Genomic DNA, 19,953 nt, shown 5'->3' on the forward strand with positions numbered 1-19,953 from the left:
GAATTGGATGGATTCAGACTGCCTATGATAATGCCAAAGTTTATAAAGAAAGAACCAAAAACTGGCATGATAAGAACTTGCTGAGACGAGACTTTTATGTAGGCCAACAGGTATTGTTATATAATTCCCGTCTCCACTTGTTTCCGGGTAAGCTGAGATCCAGGTGATCTGGACCCTTTACCATTTCACAGGTTTTTCCCCATGGAGCTATAGAAATCATCCACCCGGTTTATGGCACATTTAAAGTAAATGGTCGGCACCTGAAACTATATTTAATGGGAGGTACTGTACCCCCTCCATCCACTGTTTATCTTGATAACCAATAATCTTCTTTGCTTGATCTAGAACAGGTTAAGGCATCTCTTTGTCATTTACCCTTTTAGCATATTAGTTAACAAAATAAAGATCTTCTTCTCAAAATTCCAATTCTTTAAGGACACTATTCATCCTTTTCTTTTCTTCAGTTTGCTCTAGAAAGAGTGACTCCCTAACACTACAAACATTGAGGACAATGTTCATCTTAAGTGTGGGGAAGTGAGCCCGAGGCTAGGGTATGGGGGCTGAAACCATGCACCTCATTCACCCCAACACACATATGTAGGCAATGACAACCAAAAAAGACTAGAACCCGTCAAGTTCATTACTATTTATTTGATGATTTTTAAGAAGGAATTTAATGAGTTGAGGGAGACTGATGTACTTGTTAAGTTTTTATTCTTGTGAATGACCCAATTTGATATATGCATTAGAAAAGGGGAGTTGAATATGCTTTTCAGCATGACTATCCCTAACTATCTTCATGTGTATGGAAGCCCTTGATTTCATGGTTAATGGTCAAGAGAGCTAGTGCACATCTGAAGTGCTGATTCTTGAGGTTCAATAATTGCAAAGAAGGGCAAAAGCCCAAATTAACTCCACTATTTTGAGCTGAATAGTAAAACTAGCAGCTGAGTCCTATTTACCTACCTTAAGTAAGTGACTAGTGTGAGATGGAGCATAAGATGCACTCACACCAAAAAAAAAAAAGATGGAGAAGAGAAAAGTGTGTGAGATGGAGCATAAAATGCACTCACACTGGAAAAAAGAAGAAGAAAAGGGTGAGATGGAGCATAAGATACACTCACCCTTAGAAATAAGTAATTGTGGTGACAACTGAGGTTCAAAGGGGCACTCTAAAGTTGAACTCTCATTAAGATTTATTTACAGATGTGAAACTTAGTGAAATTTGATTATTAACATTGACAATTAAGGAGCTGATTTATATGTGAATTAGGAGTGAAGGCTAGACTATGATGAAATTCATATGTTCCATTCCTTGGATCTTATACATATGTTAAATGGTAATTTACAAGAATAAGAGCTAAGCATTTACAAAAATTCCTCGACTACTCAATGTATTTCTATCTTAAAAAGTTCACCAGGTAAATGGTGAGAACAGAAGGGGGGGAATGTTCAGTTTATGGCTGATGTCTTTGGTTGAGGACAAGCAAAAGCTTAAGTGTGGGGGTATTTGATGAACCTACAATTTATCTATAATTTTTGAGGACTATAGCATGGATTTTTATGTCAGTTTTAATAATTTTTGCCTTAATTTAGCTTAATGCAAGAATAAGTTTTAGGGATAATTAATCCAAGAAAAGGAAGGAAAAGGGCAAGAAAAGAACGTTCAAAAAGACCAATTTCAGCCCAGCCCAGTTGTGGAAGCAAGAGAGAGTACTTCGGCTCAAGAAGAGCAAGTGGATTCCTTGAGAAAACCCAAGAAAAGAAAGCCAAGCTAAGAGTAGAATTCAGCATAGCAAAGAAGGCCCATTCTCAGCCCAAAAGAGTAGCTCAAAGTATAGTTATCATGTGCTAAGAGAGATCCTAAGTGCAGCCCAAATAGCAGCCCTTAGGAAGCTTTCAAGAGAGCTCTAGAAAGTTCAAGAAATGGGTGTAATACACCCCATTCTAGAGGCTTCAAGAAGGAGCAAGAGCCCCCTTGAAAAACTATATAGGAAGACCACTAGGAGGGGGGAGAGGTGTTCAATTGCTTGAGAGGAAGGCTCTCCCACTCTTAGAGGTTCGGCCACCTTGAGAGAAAAGAAGAGAAGAAGGCTAGGGGCAAGGAAGAAGAAGAAGAAGAGCTAAAGGAAGTTCAAGTCAAGCAAGCAAGAAGAAGAAGAAGGTGAGTTCAAAATTGGGGTTTGTGATTCAAAGTTCTTTTGTAATAACTCAATTGTAGTTTCATTCTCCTTTAATTTGAATTCTGTTTCTTCGTTATATTTTCTTTCCTCTTTCTCCTTCTTCCATTCTTTTTTGATGTATTTCAGCTTGTAAAATTTTAGTTCAACAATCAAATTCTTTTTGATTCATTCAAATGTTATGAATTTTACTTGAAGTTTCTTGAATAGGGGTTAAATTGTAGATTAATTCGGCCAATTAACCTTCCAAACTCAGATCTTCAGATCTGAGATTGCAAGATCTGAATTGCTTGAAAGAGAATTCAGATTGGCCAAATGGATTTAAAGCTTGGAATTCCTAGAGTGCTTGAGAGAGACTCTAGAAATTCAGATATACTATTCAAGAACTAAATTGAGTGCAAGGTTAGAGATAACTTGCACAATTCAGTTGGTGATCATTTTAGATTTTAATTGATGCCTTAGAAGTGTTTGAAGAAATGCATGCATGGGGATTAGATTCTTGTTAGAGATAGAAGAATCGTCACTCATGCATACGATGAACATGTGCTTGAAAGAAGCTATTCATGACAGTGGAGTTTCACCAAACCAAGGCTCAATCATGATTTATTCGAATGATTCAAATTGATAGATTGCTGAATTCTGAGATTATCATTTACTGCTTATTCTTCTAACCTGATTTGAAGGCAATTGGGCCAGTGATTTAGAGATAACTTGCACAATTCAGTTGGTGATCATTTCATATTTTAATTGATGGCTTAAAAGTGTTTGAAGAAATGCATGCATGGGGATTAGATTCTTGTTAGAGATAAAAGAATCGTCACTCATGCATAGGATGAACATGTGCTTGAGAGAGGCTATTCATGACCTTGGAGTTTCACCAAACCAAGGCTCAATCATGATTTATTCGAATGATTCAAATTGATAGATTGCTGAATTCTGAGATTATCATTTACTGCTTATTCTTCTAACCTGATTTGAAGGCAATTGGGCCAATGATTTAGATAGATTTTAGTTTAGGATTTTTATCTTTCATTTAAGTTTTGATTTATTTGTTAATCAGATAAAAAGTACCCAATTTAATATTGGTAATTGTTTCCTAAATCCTCATGGGAACGATGCTTCACTCACTACTTTATTACTTGAACGGATAGTTCATTTGCTAATGTCACAATGAGCCACACATCATATAGCAGCAGCCTTCACTATTCGCTACTTAAAAATGAATATATAGTGGCATTTTTATTAGTGCTACTAAGAATTCTGATGCTATATACCGATTTTGTTTTAGTGAACCACTCATTTCCTAGAATGAATAGTCAGGTAGTGAAGCGAAGAGCCTTATCCCTATTGATGATGACCTTGAAACACTTCCATTTGACTCTTCTGGCGGTATTAGCACCTGGACCACGGTTGTTATACTCAGCATAGAACAAAGTAACCAGTGCAAAGTAACCACTCATTTCCTTGTACTGTTACTGTGTTTTGCTGGTTGTTCATAGGCCTTCTAACGATGATTTGACATCTTGCATCACTGCTTTCGTGTTACCAAATATGAAGTCAATGGGGCTGGAAACGACACAGTTCTGATAGAATTGGTGAAAGGCTTGGAAATACAAGGTGACCGGTCATGATACTCCAACACTCAATATCCCGTATGTCCAATAGGACAAAAAATTATTTGCATCTTAGTGATTCAAAATTCATTAATAGTGTTTAATAAACCCTATGATGAATAAAACCCAGTTGGATAAAAATCAATGTGCGTAAGATGCAGATGGCTGCTCGAAGTCTCATCCTAATAGTTGATACTTAACTATTAACAATCTATGTGCCAATCATCAAGTTAATTGCCAAAGACCAAAGTCCACTGGGACCTCCTAGGTTACAAATGGAGTGATTTAGATCTCCCGTTATGGGTCTTACTCACCAAGTGAATTCCCTACAATGTAACCTTTAGAAAAAAATAAGATAAAATAAAAACACACAAACTAGAAACAACAAGATTACCTCTAACAAAAATCTCACTTTATTGATTAAAGAAACTAACAGAAGATACAGATGGCTTCAAATGAGCAAAAGGAAATTGTATTTCCAACATCTCATTCTATTCCTGTCTGTTGCCTTTTGTCAAGTGAAATCTACTTGGATTAGTACTTCAATCCAAGAATGAAAGGTGCTCCGGTGTCTTTCAACCACTCGTTCCCTAGAAGGAATGGTCTAGCAGTAAAACGAAGAGCCTCATTCCTATCGGTGATGACCTTGAATCCCTTCCATTTGACCCTTTGGGCGGTATTAGCACCTGGACCACAGTTGTTATACTCAGCATATAACAAAGTATCAAGTGCAAAGGTGCCATTCCATGGCATCCACCCTTCAGGTCTTATGAAATCACCAATGGCAGATTCCATGATAATTGTCGTTGCATATTTTTTCCATGGGCGGCCCAAGAATGAAGGGATCTTTAACTTGTCAACGGAGAGCTGTTGATCTGGGATGATATTGCAATTTTGGATCACAATACCAGTTACCTCATCCGGGAATTTCTTTCCTTGTGTTGTTACTGTGTTTTGCTGGTATTCCATAGGCCCTCTAACAATGATTACACAGTCGTGCATCACTACTTTCGCGTTACCGAATATGAAGTCAATGGTGCCGGAAACGACACCGTTCTGATAGAATTGGCGAAAGGCTTGGACATACAAGGTGTCTTGGTATCCATCCATTTTGCAATTGAAGAAAGCCGCCTTATCACCTTGGACGCGAAGCACCACTGCTTGGTGCCCTTGGGGACCGGCTGTGTTTTCGAATCCCATCGACTTGGTGATGAATCCATCTCTAATAACAGCTATAGTAGGAATAAATAATTATATAATGGACTTTGTTAGAATCAAGCAATAATAATGAAAGGATAAAAGGAAATGAAATGTTAGGTTGATTAGGTCCAACATACAAAATGAGGCAGTTCGAAATGTGGAGGTGCCTGTAGCATAGCTCTTCTTTGGGCGTCCATGTGATGGATTTCCTATCCCTTCAGTGGTATCAGAGCCATGGTTCAAATCTTGAACCTTTCTGTTTCCAATTTGAACCTGCGCAAATAGGGAGAAGACGTTCTACCCAATTTGCGCAGATATGGGTTTTGGGGAATTTGTTCCCAAAATTGATGGGCAAATAATTTGAAATTAATTTTTTATAAATCTGATTATTGTTTAGAATAGTTCTATATGATTTTCTTGATTTATGGGCTGTTCGTACAAGAGGAGATCGAATTCTTGATTTGCGTAGGAAGAACTACAAGATTTGTAGTTTCTTGATTTATTTATTACATTTGGTCTGTAAATAATTTTTTTTTTTATTTTTAGACTCAATGTATAGGCATTCGATCTGATGTAATTATTAATAGAAATAGGATTTCTATTTAATTTTATTTTGGATCGAAGATGGCAGCGTAGAAAGGGAGATTTCGGAGAGATGGAGATTTCGTAGATGGGGCATTCGCTATCTGTGATTTGCAGTTTGTGATTTGCAATTTATGATCTAACTTCTGTTTTGCAGGATGGAGTGTGCGAACAGCCTTATTTAACTGATTCTTGATTTTCTTTTATCAATAATTTAATTTTAGATTATTTTCTTGAATTAAAGATTTAATTAAAGATCAAACCCTAGCCGATTTAAGGCCCACCGAAATCTAACTTTATGAAAGTCAGTGGGAGCCACTTTGGTTTGACCTAAATCAAACTAGGGCATAATTAACTATTCCCTCTAGCTAATATGAGTGCACGTGATTTAGAAAATCATCATTAGCATGATGATGGGTCCTTCAGTAATGAGGAAATGCACCATAAAATGGGCTATCAATTTGCTGTTGGGCTTGTCTAAGTGTTTCATAAGATAATAGGGGCGTCATAGACCAATGTGGGAGGGGCTTCACCAGAAAATGGGAACTCTCTCACGGTACCTTGGCATTCAAGAACATGATGGGTGAGCACTCATTGGATAGAAAGGTTTACTTGAAAATGGCTCTGAAACTTGTCTGACAAAGACCAAAGGAAAAACTCATATGATGAGTGGATATGATCCTCCATAGAAAGGTGATGGGGTTATGCAGTTGAAACAGATGGCTCCATGCACCCTATGTGATTTCCCACTTTTCTAGAGACAACCCGTAGTCTCCATCACTGCGAAAGGAGGGAAATCACAGAGATGAATAAATGGAAATGGATCATAGATTAAAATCCATATCTATGAAATGAACATGAATCAAATAAGGTTGTGGACTGATGTTTGCTCTTTTATCAAAAAATGACAAATGGATCATTTGCAAAGCTTCTTGACGACAACAAGCTTAAGGGCCCAAACTATGCCGATTGGTACAGGAACCTTATGCAGGTCCTAGCTTCTGAAAAGTTGGACAAAGTGGCAAAGAATCCTGCCCCGGAGTGTCCGGGTGATAGGGCTTCTGAGGTCCGAAAGAGAGACTATTAGGAATGGGAGGAGAAAAACTCCCTTGCCCGGTGATACATCATTGTCGCCTTGGACAACCCATTACAGAGGTAGTTCGATCAGATGAACTCACCAAGGACATATTGGACAGTCTCAGGATGATGTTTGAAGAGCAGAATCATTCTACTCGACAAAAGGTCTTGAAATAGTTCATGACTGCACAAATGTCCATGGGCCAACAAATTCACAATCATTGTCTTTGGATGATGGGATACATCAACGAAATGGAGGCTCTTGGATCCGGGCTGGACCTTGCGACCCAAATAGATGCTATCCTTAATTCTTTGCCTCCTTCCTTTAATCCGTTCATCATGAACTATAACATGAACAACCTCAATGTCAGCTTGCAAGAGCTTAGCAATATGTTGCAAAGAGCCAAAGAACTTATTAGAAAGGATGAGCCTATGGCTATGCTTGTTGAAGCTAGCAAAACAGGCAAAAGAAAGAGGAAGGGAAAGAAGCCTCAGAAGAAAGCCACTAAGGGTAAGAAGCAGAACAAAGACAAAGCATCGGATGCCTGTCACTTTTGCAAAGAAGACCGACCACAGGAAAAGGAACAGTCCTGCCTACCTAGAATCCAAGAAAGGTATTTTCGAATCTTATGTTATAGAAACCAATTTATTGGTAGCTTCTACGTCCTGGTGTATTGACTCCATGGCTTCAACTCATGCATGTAACTCACTGCAGATGTTCAAGGTAAGCAGAAGACTGAGTGAAGGAGAAGTTACACTCTACTTGGGGACTACTGCAATTATTGTAGCTGTGGCAATAGGAACCGTGGAGTTAATTTTTAGAGAATGAATAATTGTACTGAAAGATTGTCTTTATGTACAAAATTTATGGAGAAGTTTGATTTTTGTTTCAAAACTATGTGCAGATGGTTATTCTGTCTTCTTTAGTAATACGATTACTATTAGAAGAAATAACAGATTCATCACATATAGAGAACTGGAGAACGGTCATTATGTTCTACATCCTTCTCTAGAAACTAACATAACCGAAACTACGTTGGCTGAAATCCCCATGAAGTGAGCCCGTGATATAGTTAATCCCACGTGTCTGTGGGATTATCGACTTGGCCACATCGGGTTGACCAAATCACAAGGTTTGTAAAGGATGGTTCTTTGGATTTTTTAACTATAGAAGATCTTCCCACCTGTGAGCCTTGCCTACAAGGCAAGATGACGAAATGGCCATTTAACGATAAGCCTGAAAGATGTATAGGCACACTTCACCTAATACATACTGATGTATGTGGTCCCCTGAGTGTTAGGACAATGGGATAGTATCACAATTAGCTCCTCCTGCTACACCACAACTTAATGGTGTTTTAGAGAGGAGGAATAAGACCTTATTGGATATGGTCTGGTCACTTCTCATACACTCAGAGTTATCCACATCATTTTGGGGTTACGCATTAGAGACTGCGATTTATGTGCTAAATCAGGTTCCAACCAAATCGATTCCGAACACTCCATATGAACTTTGGACCAGAAAGAAACCAAGTGTCAGACACTTGAAGATTTGGGGTTGCCCAGCACATGTTAAAAGAACGAGTTCAGACAATTTGGAATCCAAGACCAGTCGTTGCCTATTTGTAGGCTACCCAAAAGGCTCTGTAGGATACCTATTCTATGGCCCAAGTGAGCAAAAAGTGTTCTACAGTCGAAATGCTCAATTCTTGGAGACCGATTACATCCTGGACACCCATCATCAGGAAATTGTTCTTGATGAGGAGAGCTCAGGAGCAGTGGGAGATGTCCCACAAGTTCCAGATAGTGACCAACCTAGAAGATCCACTCAGGCATCCAGGCCACCAGTCCATTTTGGTTATGACCAGGATAGTAACAAGTGAAACCTTGACTAGTGAGGAGGATCCCGTGACTTACCCAGAAGCTATGTTGGTCATAGACTCCCAGAAGTGGGTGAAGGCCATGAGAGCAGAGATGGACTCGATGGAGACCAATGAAGTCTGGACTCTAGTAGATCCACCCTCTGGGGTAAAAGCAATCGGTTGCAAATGGATTTACAAGAGAAAGAAGAGCCCCAATGGTAGGGTTCAAACCTTCAAAGCTCGCCTGGTGGCGAAAGGGTACACTTAGATAGTTTTGTAAGCCCTTAGCTTTAATCAAAATGATGTACTTTATGAGTTTATTATAAATGAATAAAAGTGCATATTTGATTCATGTTCCCTTGGTATGTTTCTGTGTAATACCCTTAAACTAGACACTTAATGAGACTCATGTTAGATTAGAATGTTCACAGCTAGTGGGTCGGTCTGGAGAGACCTATCCTGACAAGGCTGACACTATGGTGCCACCAAGTCGATTGGGGTGGCCTGTCTCAGCTGCCAGGGTGAGACCCTAGGCACATACAGTGTAGGATTAATTGAATCTTTGAACTGTACCAGAATTCCAGTATTGCCCAGGACCTTGGAGATTGATGGGCAAAACTAGAAAGTTACACCCGACCCCTACACCCGATTATGATACTGCACTAGGTGTCAGATTGGGTTGTCTTTGACGTACCTATCAGTGAGATCCTTAGCGGGGGTCAAAACCTGGGTATGTTGGGACAGTCTGAGAATTCATTTGAGTGGGTGATCATAGTGACAGGATAAGCTCCATTGTCGGACAAAGGTAGTGATCGGGGATGTACTCTCACTGATGGAAACCAAGACTGTCGGCAGCCGATTTCAATCGTTGAGATTTGTTTTGCAAAATATATTTTATATGAGATATAAAACAATATATATTATGGTTTGAAATGTTTGCAAATAAGTTTTAATTCCCGGGATCCATAGAAGAGAGAGTGCAACACTGTTTCTTGCAGCCGAGGGAGAGGTCCTCTCTTGTCGGGCAATGTATGATCATTATGGGCTGAGAGGTTAAGTGTAAGACCATTGAGTATAATACCTGATGGGCTAATCTTGCATCTGCTCATAGTCCCTGGGTGTTACAAGGTGGTTTGGCCCAGGGACCACTTAGGGTAAATGTTGGGCCCATAGAGCCCATCTGAAGGGTTTTAGGGGGTGCGCTGTCCATAACAGTGTATTCGGCCAGGCCTTGTAACAAAGGCTGATGGGTAGATCAATGTTTGGGTCCCACGCCATACAAAGAAGCCCAACTGGGCAACACTTTGAAAGGCTAAATGAATACATAACCTTAAATGGGCATTAAGCCCATTTCAAATTAGGCTAATTTGATTAGTCACTTAAGGGGCGAATTCTGAGATGGATCAGCTGATAGGATTAGGCCCACACCCTATCTACTTAGAGAGTCCAAGATCTAAATAAGATTTAGATCTGGAAACTTCCTAATTAGATTTGGAAATGGCTGATCTAATCTGTAGATAAGATAAGGGCTATCCTTATCACTTAAAGGGACTTCTAATCCAAATATGGTTTGGGTTAGCAACTCCTAATGGGATTAGGAGCTGATCCCTTTAAGTCTATAAAAGGAAGAGGGGGCAGCAGCCTTTAGACATGCAATGCAATTCAGAGATCCTTGTCTTCAGAGCTGAAATTATTAGAAGAGAGAATTCTGCACCCTACAAATACTCTTTTGCCGCCTCCTTCCTGCAGCCACCGTATACAGCAGTTCGATCTCCAGTTCTTGGGAGAAATCTAGATTTGATCTTGATACCAATCTTTTGGAGAAAATATTGGTGGGAGTTGTATTCACAAGCCGTCCATTTTATTCTTGCGAAGGGTCAAGTTCTTTTGGAAGAACACTGTTGATTCTGCTCCACCCTGCACTATGCCATCTTTAGTGGGAGCAGATTTTGGAACCTTCCTTGGGCGTGAACACCTCCATTGGGAGATACTACATCTCTGTATCAGGTATTATCCCTCCCTACTCCTTTTGGTTCAGATCTGGTTCAGTTTATATTTCAAGAATGATCATTGAAAACATGATTTTCTAAATGGGAAATTCGATTCCCAGTTGAAGGGAATCTTTGGGCGTCCATGTGATGGATTTCCTATCCCTTCAGAAAGTCAGCCCTAATTTTCCCCCTAATGGGCCCGAGGATTGATATTTAATTAAATGGTTAATTCGGCCCAACCTGTAAAGGCCCATCTTTAAATAATTAAAACTGCTAAAAGCCCACTTAACACTTAAAACTATATGGGCCGAAGTGGGTAACCCTAATTTAGCCCATATACCTAGATAATATTAATGGCTAATATTATGGATTTAAAATGGGCTTCCAATGGGCCTTACAGATGATTAATTGATTGGATCAATTTATCCCTGCATGAGATGTATGGATGTGTGATGTGCTCTGTACATGGGCCATAAGTGCTTGGCCCATGCTCATTCGACAGTGGCTCTTGCGTACACCATGGCTGAATGCACATCATTGCCATTGTGTCCCTTTTTGTCATTAGATGACCTCCCTCTGTGGTGGGCCGCATGTCTCAGTGGGAGCTACTTTGGTTCGATCTAAATCAAACTAGGGCATAACAAGTGATTGGGAGATTCATACGATGAACTCTCTAAAGGCCTTCCATCATTAGCATGAGGGTGGGTCCTTCAGTAATGAGGAAACGCACCAGAAAATGGGCTATCCATTTGCTGTTGGGCTTATCTAATTGTTTCATAAGATGATAGGGGCATAATAGACCGATGTGGGAGGGGCTTCACCAGAAAAAGGGAAATCTTTCATGGTACCTTGGCGTTCATGAATATGATGGGTAAGCACTCACTGGACAAAAGGTTTACCTAAAAATGGCTATGAACCTTGCCTGACAGAGGCCAAAGGGAAAACTCATATGATGAGTGGATATGATCCTTCATAGAAAGGTTGTGGGGTTATGCAGCTGAAGCAGTTGGCTCCATGTACCCTATGTGATTTCCCACATTTCTAGAGACAACCCGTAATCTCCATCACTAAGAAAGAAGGGAAATCTCGGAAATGAATAAATGGAAATGGAACGTAGATTAAAATCCATATCTTTGAAATGAACATGAATCAAATTAGGTTGTGGACAGATGTTTTCTCTTTTATTAGAAAATGGCAAATGGATCATTTGCAAAGCTTCTTGACGACAACAAGCTTAAGGGCCCAAACTATGCCGACAACAAGAATCCTGCCCTGGATCGTCTGGGAGATAGGGCTCTTGAGGCCCGTAGAAGAGAGTACCAAGAATGGGAGGAGAAAAACTCCCTTTCCCGTTGCTATATCATTGCCTCTTTGGACAATCCAATTCAGAGGCAGTTCGATCAGATCGAACATGCCAAGGACATATTGGATAGTCTCAAGACAATGTATGAAGAACAAAATCGTTCTACTCAACAGAAGGTCTTGAAATAGTTCATGATCACGCAGATGTCCAAGAGCCAACAAGTTCACAACCATTGTCTCCAGATGATGGGTTATATCAACGAATTGGAGGCTCTTGGATCCGGGCTAGATCTGGTAACACTGATCGATGCTATTCTCAACTCTCTGCCTCCATCCTTTAATCCATTCATCATGAACTACATCATTGACAAGCTGATTGTCAGCTTACAGGAACTCAACAATATGTTGCAAAGGGCCGAAGAATTGATTAAAAAGGATGAGCCCATTGCCATGCTTGTTGAAACTGGCAAATCAGGCAAGAAAAGGAAGGCAAAGAGAAAGCCTTAGAAGAAGGCTGCCAAACCCAAGAAGCAGAAGAAAGACAAAGCATCGGATGCCTGTCACATGTGTAAGAAGACCGACCACTGGAAAAGGAACTGTCCTGCCTACTTGGAATCCAAGAAAGGTAATTTCGAAACTTGTGTTATAAAAACCAATTTATTGGTAGCTTCTGAATCCTGGTGTATTGACTCTGGGGCTTCAACTCATGCGTGTAACTAACTGTAGGTTCAAGGTAAGTAGAAGGCTGAGTGAAGGAGTTGTCACTCTCTACTTGGGGACTACTACAACTATTGCAGCCGCGGCCATAGGAATCGTGGAGTTAATTTTTAGAGAAGGAATAATTGTACTTAAAAATTGTCTTTATGTACAAAATTTAAGGAGAAATTTGATTTCTGTCTCAAAATAGTGGAGTTGGTTATTCTATCTTTTTTGTAATATGATTACTATTAAAAGAAATAACAGATTCATCGCATACAGGGAACTGGAGAATGATCTCTTTGTTCTACATCCTTCTCTAGAAATTAACATAATCGAAACTACGTCGGGTAAAATCTCCAAGAAGAGAGCCCATGATAGAGTTAATCCCACGTGTCTGTGGCATTATCGACTTGGCCACATCGGTGTTGACCGAATCACAAAGTTGGTAAAGGATGGTCCTTTAGATTTTCTAACTATAGAAGATCCTCCCACCTGTGAGCCTTGCCTACAAGGCAAGATGACGAAATGGCCATTTAACGGTAAGCCTGAAAGATGTACAGGCACATTTGACCTCATACATATTGATGTATGTGGTCCCCTTAGTGTTAGGACACGAAATCAACACGTGTATTCCATCAGCTACACAGATGATTTCTCACGATATGGTTACGTGTACCTAATGAGACACAAGTCTGAATCCTTTGAAAAGTTCAAAGAGTTTAGACAAGAGGTTGAGAAACAGTTAGGGAGAGAAACCTTGATAAGTGAGAAACATGACAAGATTCGATCTTCGCCACCTCCAGCAGTGGGTCGGTTTGGGGAGACCTATCCTGACAAGGCTAACACTGTGGTGCCACCATGACGGTTGGGGTGACCTGTCTCAGCTGCCAGGGTGTGACCCTAGGCAAATATAGTGTAGGATTAATTGAACCTACAAATTGGACCAGATTTCCAGTATTGCCCTGGACCTTGGAGATTGATGGGCAAAACTGAAAAGTTACACCTAACCCCTAAACTCGATTATGATACTGCACTAGGTGTCGGATTGGGCTGTCTTTGGTTTACCAATCAGTGAGATCCTTAGTGGGGGTCAAAACTTTGGAATGTTGGGACAGTCTAAGAATTCATTTGAGTGGGTGATCATAGTGACAAGATCAGCCCCTTTTACAGACAAAGGTAATGATCGGGGATGCACTCTCACTGATGAAAACCAATACTACCGGCAGCTGATTTCAATCGTTGAGATTTGTTTTGCAAAATATATTTTATATGAGATATAAAAGTATATATATTGTGGTTTTGAAATGATTTGCAAAAGGTTTTAATTCCCCGGATCCATATAAGCAGAGAGTGCAACACTGTTCCTTACAGCCGAGGGAGAGGTCTTCTCTTGTCGGGCAGTGTATGATCATTATGGGCTGAGAGGTTAAGTGTAAGACCATTGAGGATAATACCTGATGGGATAATCTTGCATCTACCCATAGTCCCTAGGTGTTACGAGGTGGCTTGGCCCAGGGACCACTTAGGGTAAGTGCTGGGCCCATAGAGCCCATTTGATGGGTTTCATGGGGTGCACTATTCATAACAGTGTATTCGGCCAGGCCTTGTAATAAAGGCTGGGCCGAACCCATGTGGCTGATGTGTAGATCAATGTTTGGGTTCCACGCCATACAAGGAAGCCCAATTGGGTAGCAGTTTGGAAGGCTAAGTGAGTACATAACCTTAAATGGGTCGTAAGCCCATTTCGAACTAGGCTGATTTGATCAGTCAATTAAAAAGGAGCGAATTCTGAGATGGATCAGCTGATAGGATTGGGCCTAGACCCTATCCACTTAGAGAGTCTAACATCTAAATAAGATTTAGATTTGGAAGCCTCCTAATTAGATTAGGAGATGGCTGATCTGATCTGCAGATAAGATAAGGGTTATCCCTTATCACTTAAAGGGACTTCTAATCCGAATATGATTTGGATTAGCAACTCCTAATGGGATTAGTATTATGTACCCTACGAATACTCTTTTGCCGCCTCCTTCCTGCAGCCGCCATCTCCAATAGTTCAATCTCCTACTCTCTATAGGAGTAATTAAGATTTGATCTTGATACCAGTCTTTTGGGGAAAATATTGATTGGAGCTGTATTCACAAGTCATCTTGTTGATTCTTGTGAAGGGTCAAGTTCATTTGGAAGAACATTGCTGATTCTGCTCCAATCTGCATTGTGCCATCTTCAGTGGGAGTAGATTTTGGATCCTTCCTTGGGTGTGAACACCTCCATTGGGAGATACTGTTTCTCTGTATCAGGTGCATCCTCCCTCTTACTCCTTTTGGTTAAGATCTGGTTTGGTTAATGGTTCAAGATTGATCATAGAAAAATATGTTTTTCTAAAATAGGGAATTCAATTCCCTGCAAAGATGGGAGAAATTTTTGAAATTTGCCTAGTCCATTCCACAAGATTTGGGCATCTATATGATGGATATCCTATCCCTTCAGAACCAGCAGCGTGCGTCTTACACATTGAATCCTTCACAAGAATCCTCTAGATGACAATGAGCACCAAACCAAATCAACCTTTCAAGAAAGACTGATATCTAGAACTTTTCTTGATCTTTCTTTGGCAGAGTAAACAAACTACAACAGATGGGTGGCGGCTACAACTGGAGGAAGCTAGAGAAATAGATGGTGAACTGCTTTTCTTTTCTCTAGGGTTTTTGAGATCTTATCTCACAAAACTACAAAATGTGTTCTATCTCCCTAGGGTTCAAATTCATGTAATTTGATAAGGGTTTCTTCTAGTTGCTTAATGATTAAGAAATATTTTCTTGATCATATCAAGAGTTTCCTCTTATCCAAATCTGTATTTGGTTTAGGACTCTTCTTAATCCTATCTATAGATTAGATATGCTTTTGGGCTCATCCTAATCTCAGATTCACCTCTTAATAATGACTAATCAAATCAGCCTAGTTCAAAATGGGCTTTAGGTCCCATAAGGTTATGTGCTCAAAAGTCTTCCAAACTACTTCCCAGCTGAGCTTCTTTGTATAGTGTGGCACCCAAGCATTGATCTACACACCAGCCACATGTGTTCGGCTCAGCCTCTGTTACAAGGCCTGACCGAATTCACTGGAAAGCCCAGTGAACCCCTCGAGCCCATCTGATGAGACCAAAACGAACCCTAATTTTATCCCCTAATATTCACTCTTTTACATTTATTTATCACTTAAGTGGACTCATTACTCTTGTATTTCGATTCAGGGCAATAAAGAAGGCAATTGGAAGAAAACAGGACAAATCGGCTGATTTTGCACAGTTTCGGCGACAGTCAGTAATCTGGGCATAACTCTCAATTCCGGACACCGAATTGGACAATTCAAGAAGCATTAGAAAGAAGAAAGAAAGGCCCACAACTTTTATGTTTTGGGTTTGGACAGATTCGGCCCGCATCGAGTACGAATACGAGCCCAAAGTCGGAGCAAGTTCGCAGTCAGGCCCATTTCACAACTTAAGCCCAACTCGCAGAAGTAGCTTGAAGCAGCCCAACTCGAATTCAAGAGTTAAGAGTCCGAATTTCGAATGTAATCTCCAAGGAGAGAGTTTTATCAGATCTAAAGTTTTGAATGTAATCCTAGAGAGATAAGAAGATTGAGATTAAAGCATTAGATAAGAGATAGGATAGGATTAGTTCAAGATAAGATCAAAACTCCCTAAGGATAAGATGATCTCCTAGAAGGAGTTGGAAAACAGCCCTCTCCTTTGGCTATATAAAGAGGGGGGCGAACCAGCTCTAGAAATCACTCAATCATCCAGCAATCAAGCATCAAGCAACTCAAGAAGATCAGTTCGGCCATGGAGAAGCAAAGCATGGAGATTGCGCAGATCATGAGCAGCTAAGCTTCTTTTTCTGGTTCAAGGGGGGAGGTTCGATTGTGTCATTGTGAGGTTCTGTAGTTACTTTATTTTCTTTCTTTTTAATTCAAGTATTCATTGGTTCTTGTGCACATTTTTATTGGATGTTAATGTTAATTAGTCTGACAAACTGAATTAATGTTGATTTTCCTACTGCTATCCATGATTTCGGTGATCCATAATTGTCACGAATAATGGTACAAGTAGCAATTAGGTTGTTATCTTTTTGGGTCAATTGTTCGTGACAGCCTTTGACCAATGTTTTAACATGGTTCAACCTAAAAGAATCGATGGAACAAAATTCAGTAATTGCAGCTATCTCAATTATTGTTATTTTGGTTTAACTGTTTTCACAAATCTTAATGCTATCATTGTTTAACATGGAACGCTATCGTACCCAGTTGAGTGGTGATAAGTGTTGATCGAATGCTGGGTTTGGTCAACTGAATTAGGAAAACACAAGGTTTATTATGGCTATCCTAATAAATCTAAGGTTAAATGCTTGAATTGCAAGAATGCTGAATTGTTACCTAGGATCGATGGCCAATCGATTCAACCCGAACCCTTGAACCAGAATTCGGTAAGACTGATTTTTTCTTGTTTGTTTAGTCTGTTATTCTTTTAATTTTAGTTATTTAATATTCCCACACAATTACTTTGTCCATTCGGCTGAGAGATTACTGATTTGCTCCCTGTGGGATTTGACCTAGAACCACTTTTACTGCAAATATTTTATTGTGGGACTAGTAATAATTTTGAGGGCTTCAACAAACCCGTCAAAAATTTGGCGCCGTTGCCGGGGAGCAACTTTAATTTCTTATCTATTACCTTCCTCTTGTTAACCTCTTTTGTTTTATGACTCGTGCTTCTCAACAAGGTAAACTCGAGTACAATCCTGAAATTGAGAGGACCACCCGTCGTTTAAGAAAGGAGGCGAAGCAAAGGAAGGATCGTTCACCAAAGAAGGTGAATTCAGATTGTGATCTTCCCATATTCGAAGAAGTAGAAAGAATGGCTGACAGAGAGAGGACATTAAGGGAGTTGGCTGCACCAATTATGAACCAACAACCTTTATGCATAACGTACCCCACTCTTGAGGTAGCCTTTGAACTCAAATCTGGTTTGATTCAATTATTACCTCTGTTTCATGGTTTCCCAGGTGAGGACCCTCACAAACATCTAAAAGAATTTCATGTCGTCTGTTCAAGCATGAAACCCCACGGTATGACCGAGGACCAGGTAAAACTCATAGCCTTTCCATTTACTTTAAGAGATAAAGCAAAGGATTGGTTGTATATTCTTCCTCCCGGTTCAATATGCACATGGGATGAGATGAATAGGATATTCTTAGATAAATATTTTCCTGCATCCCGGGCTGCAAATATAAGAAAAGAAATATGTGGAGTTCGGCAATTTGGTGGTGAGACACTATACGAATATTGGGAAAGATTTAAACAACTTGTTGCTAGCTGTCCACATCACCAAATACCCGAACAACTGTTAATCCAATACTTCTACGAAGGGCTGCAGCCCATGGATAGAAGTATGGTCGATGCAGCCAGGGAGTTAATCTCCAACATGGCTGAAAATTCACAACAGTTCGGTGCTAGGACAGACGGTACCATTAGACGGGTTAATGAGGTAAGCCATGTAAATTTAGAAAATCAGATTTCTGACCTAACTGCTTTGGTAAGACAAACTCGCTGCAGGACAAGTATAAACTGCCAGGGTGTGCGGTATCTGTTCGATTCCTGGCCATCCTACGGACATGTGTCCATCATTGCAAGATGGTTCGGTGCAGCAAGTCAATGCCGTAGGAGGATTCCCGGGCCAGCCCCAATGAAAGTATGATCCCTACTCCAATTATTACAATCCGGGGTGGAGAGATCACCCAAACCTAAGCTACGGGAACCAAGGAGGACAGCAGCAATACCAGCCCCATTTTTTCAGTCGACAGCCCCAGTTTTCAACACCCATCACAGCGCAAGGCCAACCCATGAATTCAGGTATGTCATTAGAAGATATAGTTAAGGCTCTAGCTACTAATACTCAGCAATTTCAACAGGAAACAAGAGCCAGCATTCAGAATTTGGGGAACCAAATCAGCCAACTTGCCACTGCCATTAGCAAGTTGGAGGTGCAGAGCTCCGAGAAACTACCATCACAAACGGTAGTCAACCCCAAGGAGAATGTAAGTGCAGTGGTGCTGAGAAGCGGGAAGGAACTGCAGCTAGAACCTACCTCACCAAGGAAGGTGGATAAAAGACAAGAAGAAGACAAGGTGCAGGACTCAAGAGTTAGAGAGAACGTTTCAGCCATGATCAAGAGGACCTTACCAAAAAAACATGCTGATCCAGGTATGTTCACCCTACCTTGTGCGATTGGCAATAAGCAAATCGAGCATGCCATGCTAGACTTAGGTGCATCTATCAATGTCATGCCATACTCGATTTACTATGCTTTGAGATTAGGTCCTTTAAGGGAAACTAAAGCTGTTATCCAATTAGCTGATCGTTCTAACGCCTTCCCAGAAGGGATTGTTGAGAATGTAATGGTGCAGGTTAATGATTTAATTTTCCCAGCTGATTTTTACATTCTGAAGATGGAGGAGGAAACGATCGAAAGTTCAGCCCCACTTCTATTAGGCAGGCCATTTATGAAAATGGCCAAGACCAAAATAGATGTGGATGAGGGTACCCTCTTCGTCGAATGTGACAGAGAGTATTAAATTTAATAATTTTGAAGCTATGAAGTACCCAAATGAAGACCATTCAATTGATACTATTGATCCAACTGTGCAGGAATTTTTTGAAAAAGATATGAATGAGGAGCTAGAATCGAGTGCACAATTGGATACGAAGGCCCCTATTCCAGATTTGAACCCGCCCATGATGGATGGAAGGGGAGCACACCGAAAGCTCAAACCACGAGAGCTAAAGTAGCAAAGGAGGACGTCGAGCATAACGACGTTAAACAATTGCGCTTGTGGGAGGCAACCCATTGTGTTTTGTTAATTTTGTTATTTTGTTTGGTTTTTGATTTTTGTGTTTAGCAGGAACCCAACAAGACAAACAGGGAAGTACCCCCAAATCCTTCTACTTTATGCATAATCACATACATTGGGGACATTGTATAACTTAAGTGTGGGGGGATTACGAAAATCTGATGGAAATTTGGGATACCTTACCTTCTTGAAATTTCTGCTCCCTAGAAACTTATCTTTGAACGATTTCAACTTATCAGGAATCATGTGCTTAGGCTGAATAGATAAGATAGGATGCAAGCATGACTAACTGAATCTTTCTTGGCTGCATATGGTATCTCATGATTTTAATCGATCAATAGGTAAGATGCATAAGGGTTTGATTGATTTTCACATAATTATCTGTCAAACATGGGTTAATTATTCTAGAACTTGTTGTGTTAGGCATATAGAGACCACGATCAATGAATTCATGGATCAGGCGGTGAAACCATGTGATTCTTGTGAAAAAAAAAAAAAGAAAAAGGGAGTTTGAAACTAAAATCGTGACTAATGTGAGA

General features: G+C 40.2%; 1 pseudogene; it reads right to left on the bottom strand.

Moving 5' to 3' along the window:
* Window positions 1-4,327: 4,327 nt before the first annotated feature.
* On the bottom strand, window positions 4,328-4,993 carry LOC148861094 (pectinesterase/pectinesterase inhibitor 3 pseudogene; annotated as a pseudogene).
* Window positions 4,994-19,953: the final 14,960 nt, after the last annotated feature.

The sequence above is a fragment of the Nelumbo lutea genome, chromosome 4, assembly GCF_056320005.1.
Source record: "Nelumbo lutea isolate HS-2025 chromosome 4, American lotus-T2T, whole genome shotgun sequence".
Taxonomy (NCBI): Eukaryota; Viridiplantae; Streptophyta; class Magnoliopsida; order Proteales; family Nelumbonaceae; genus Nelumbo; species Nelumbo lutea.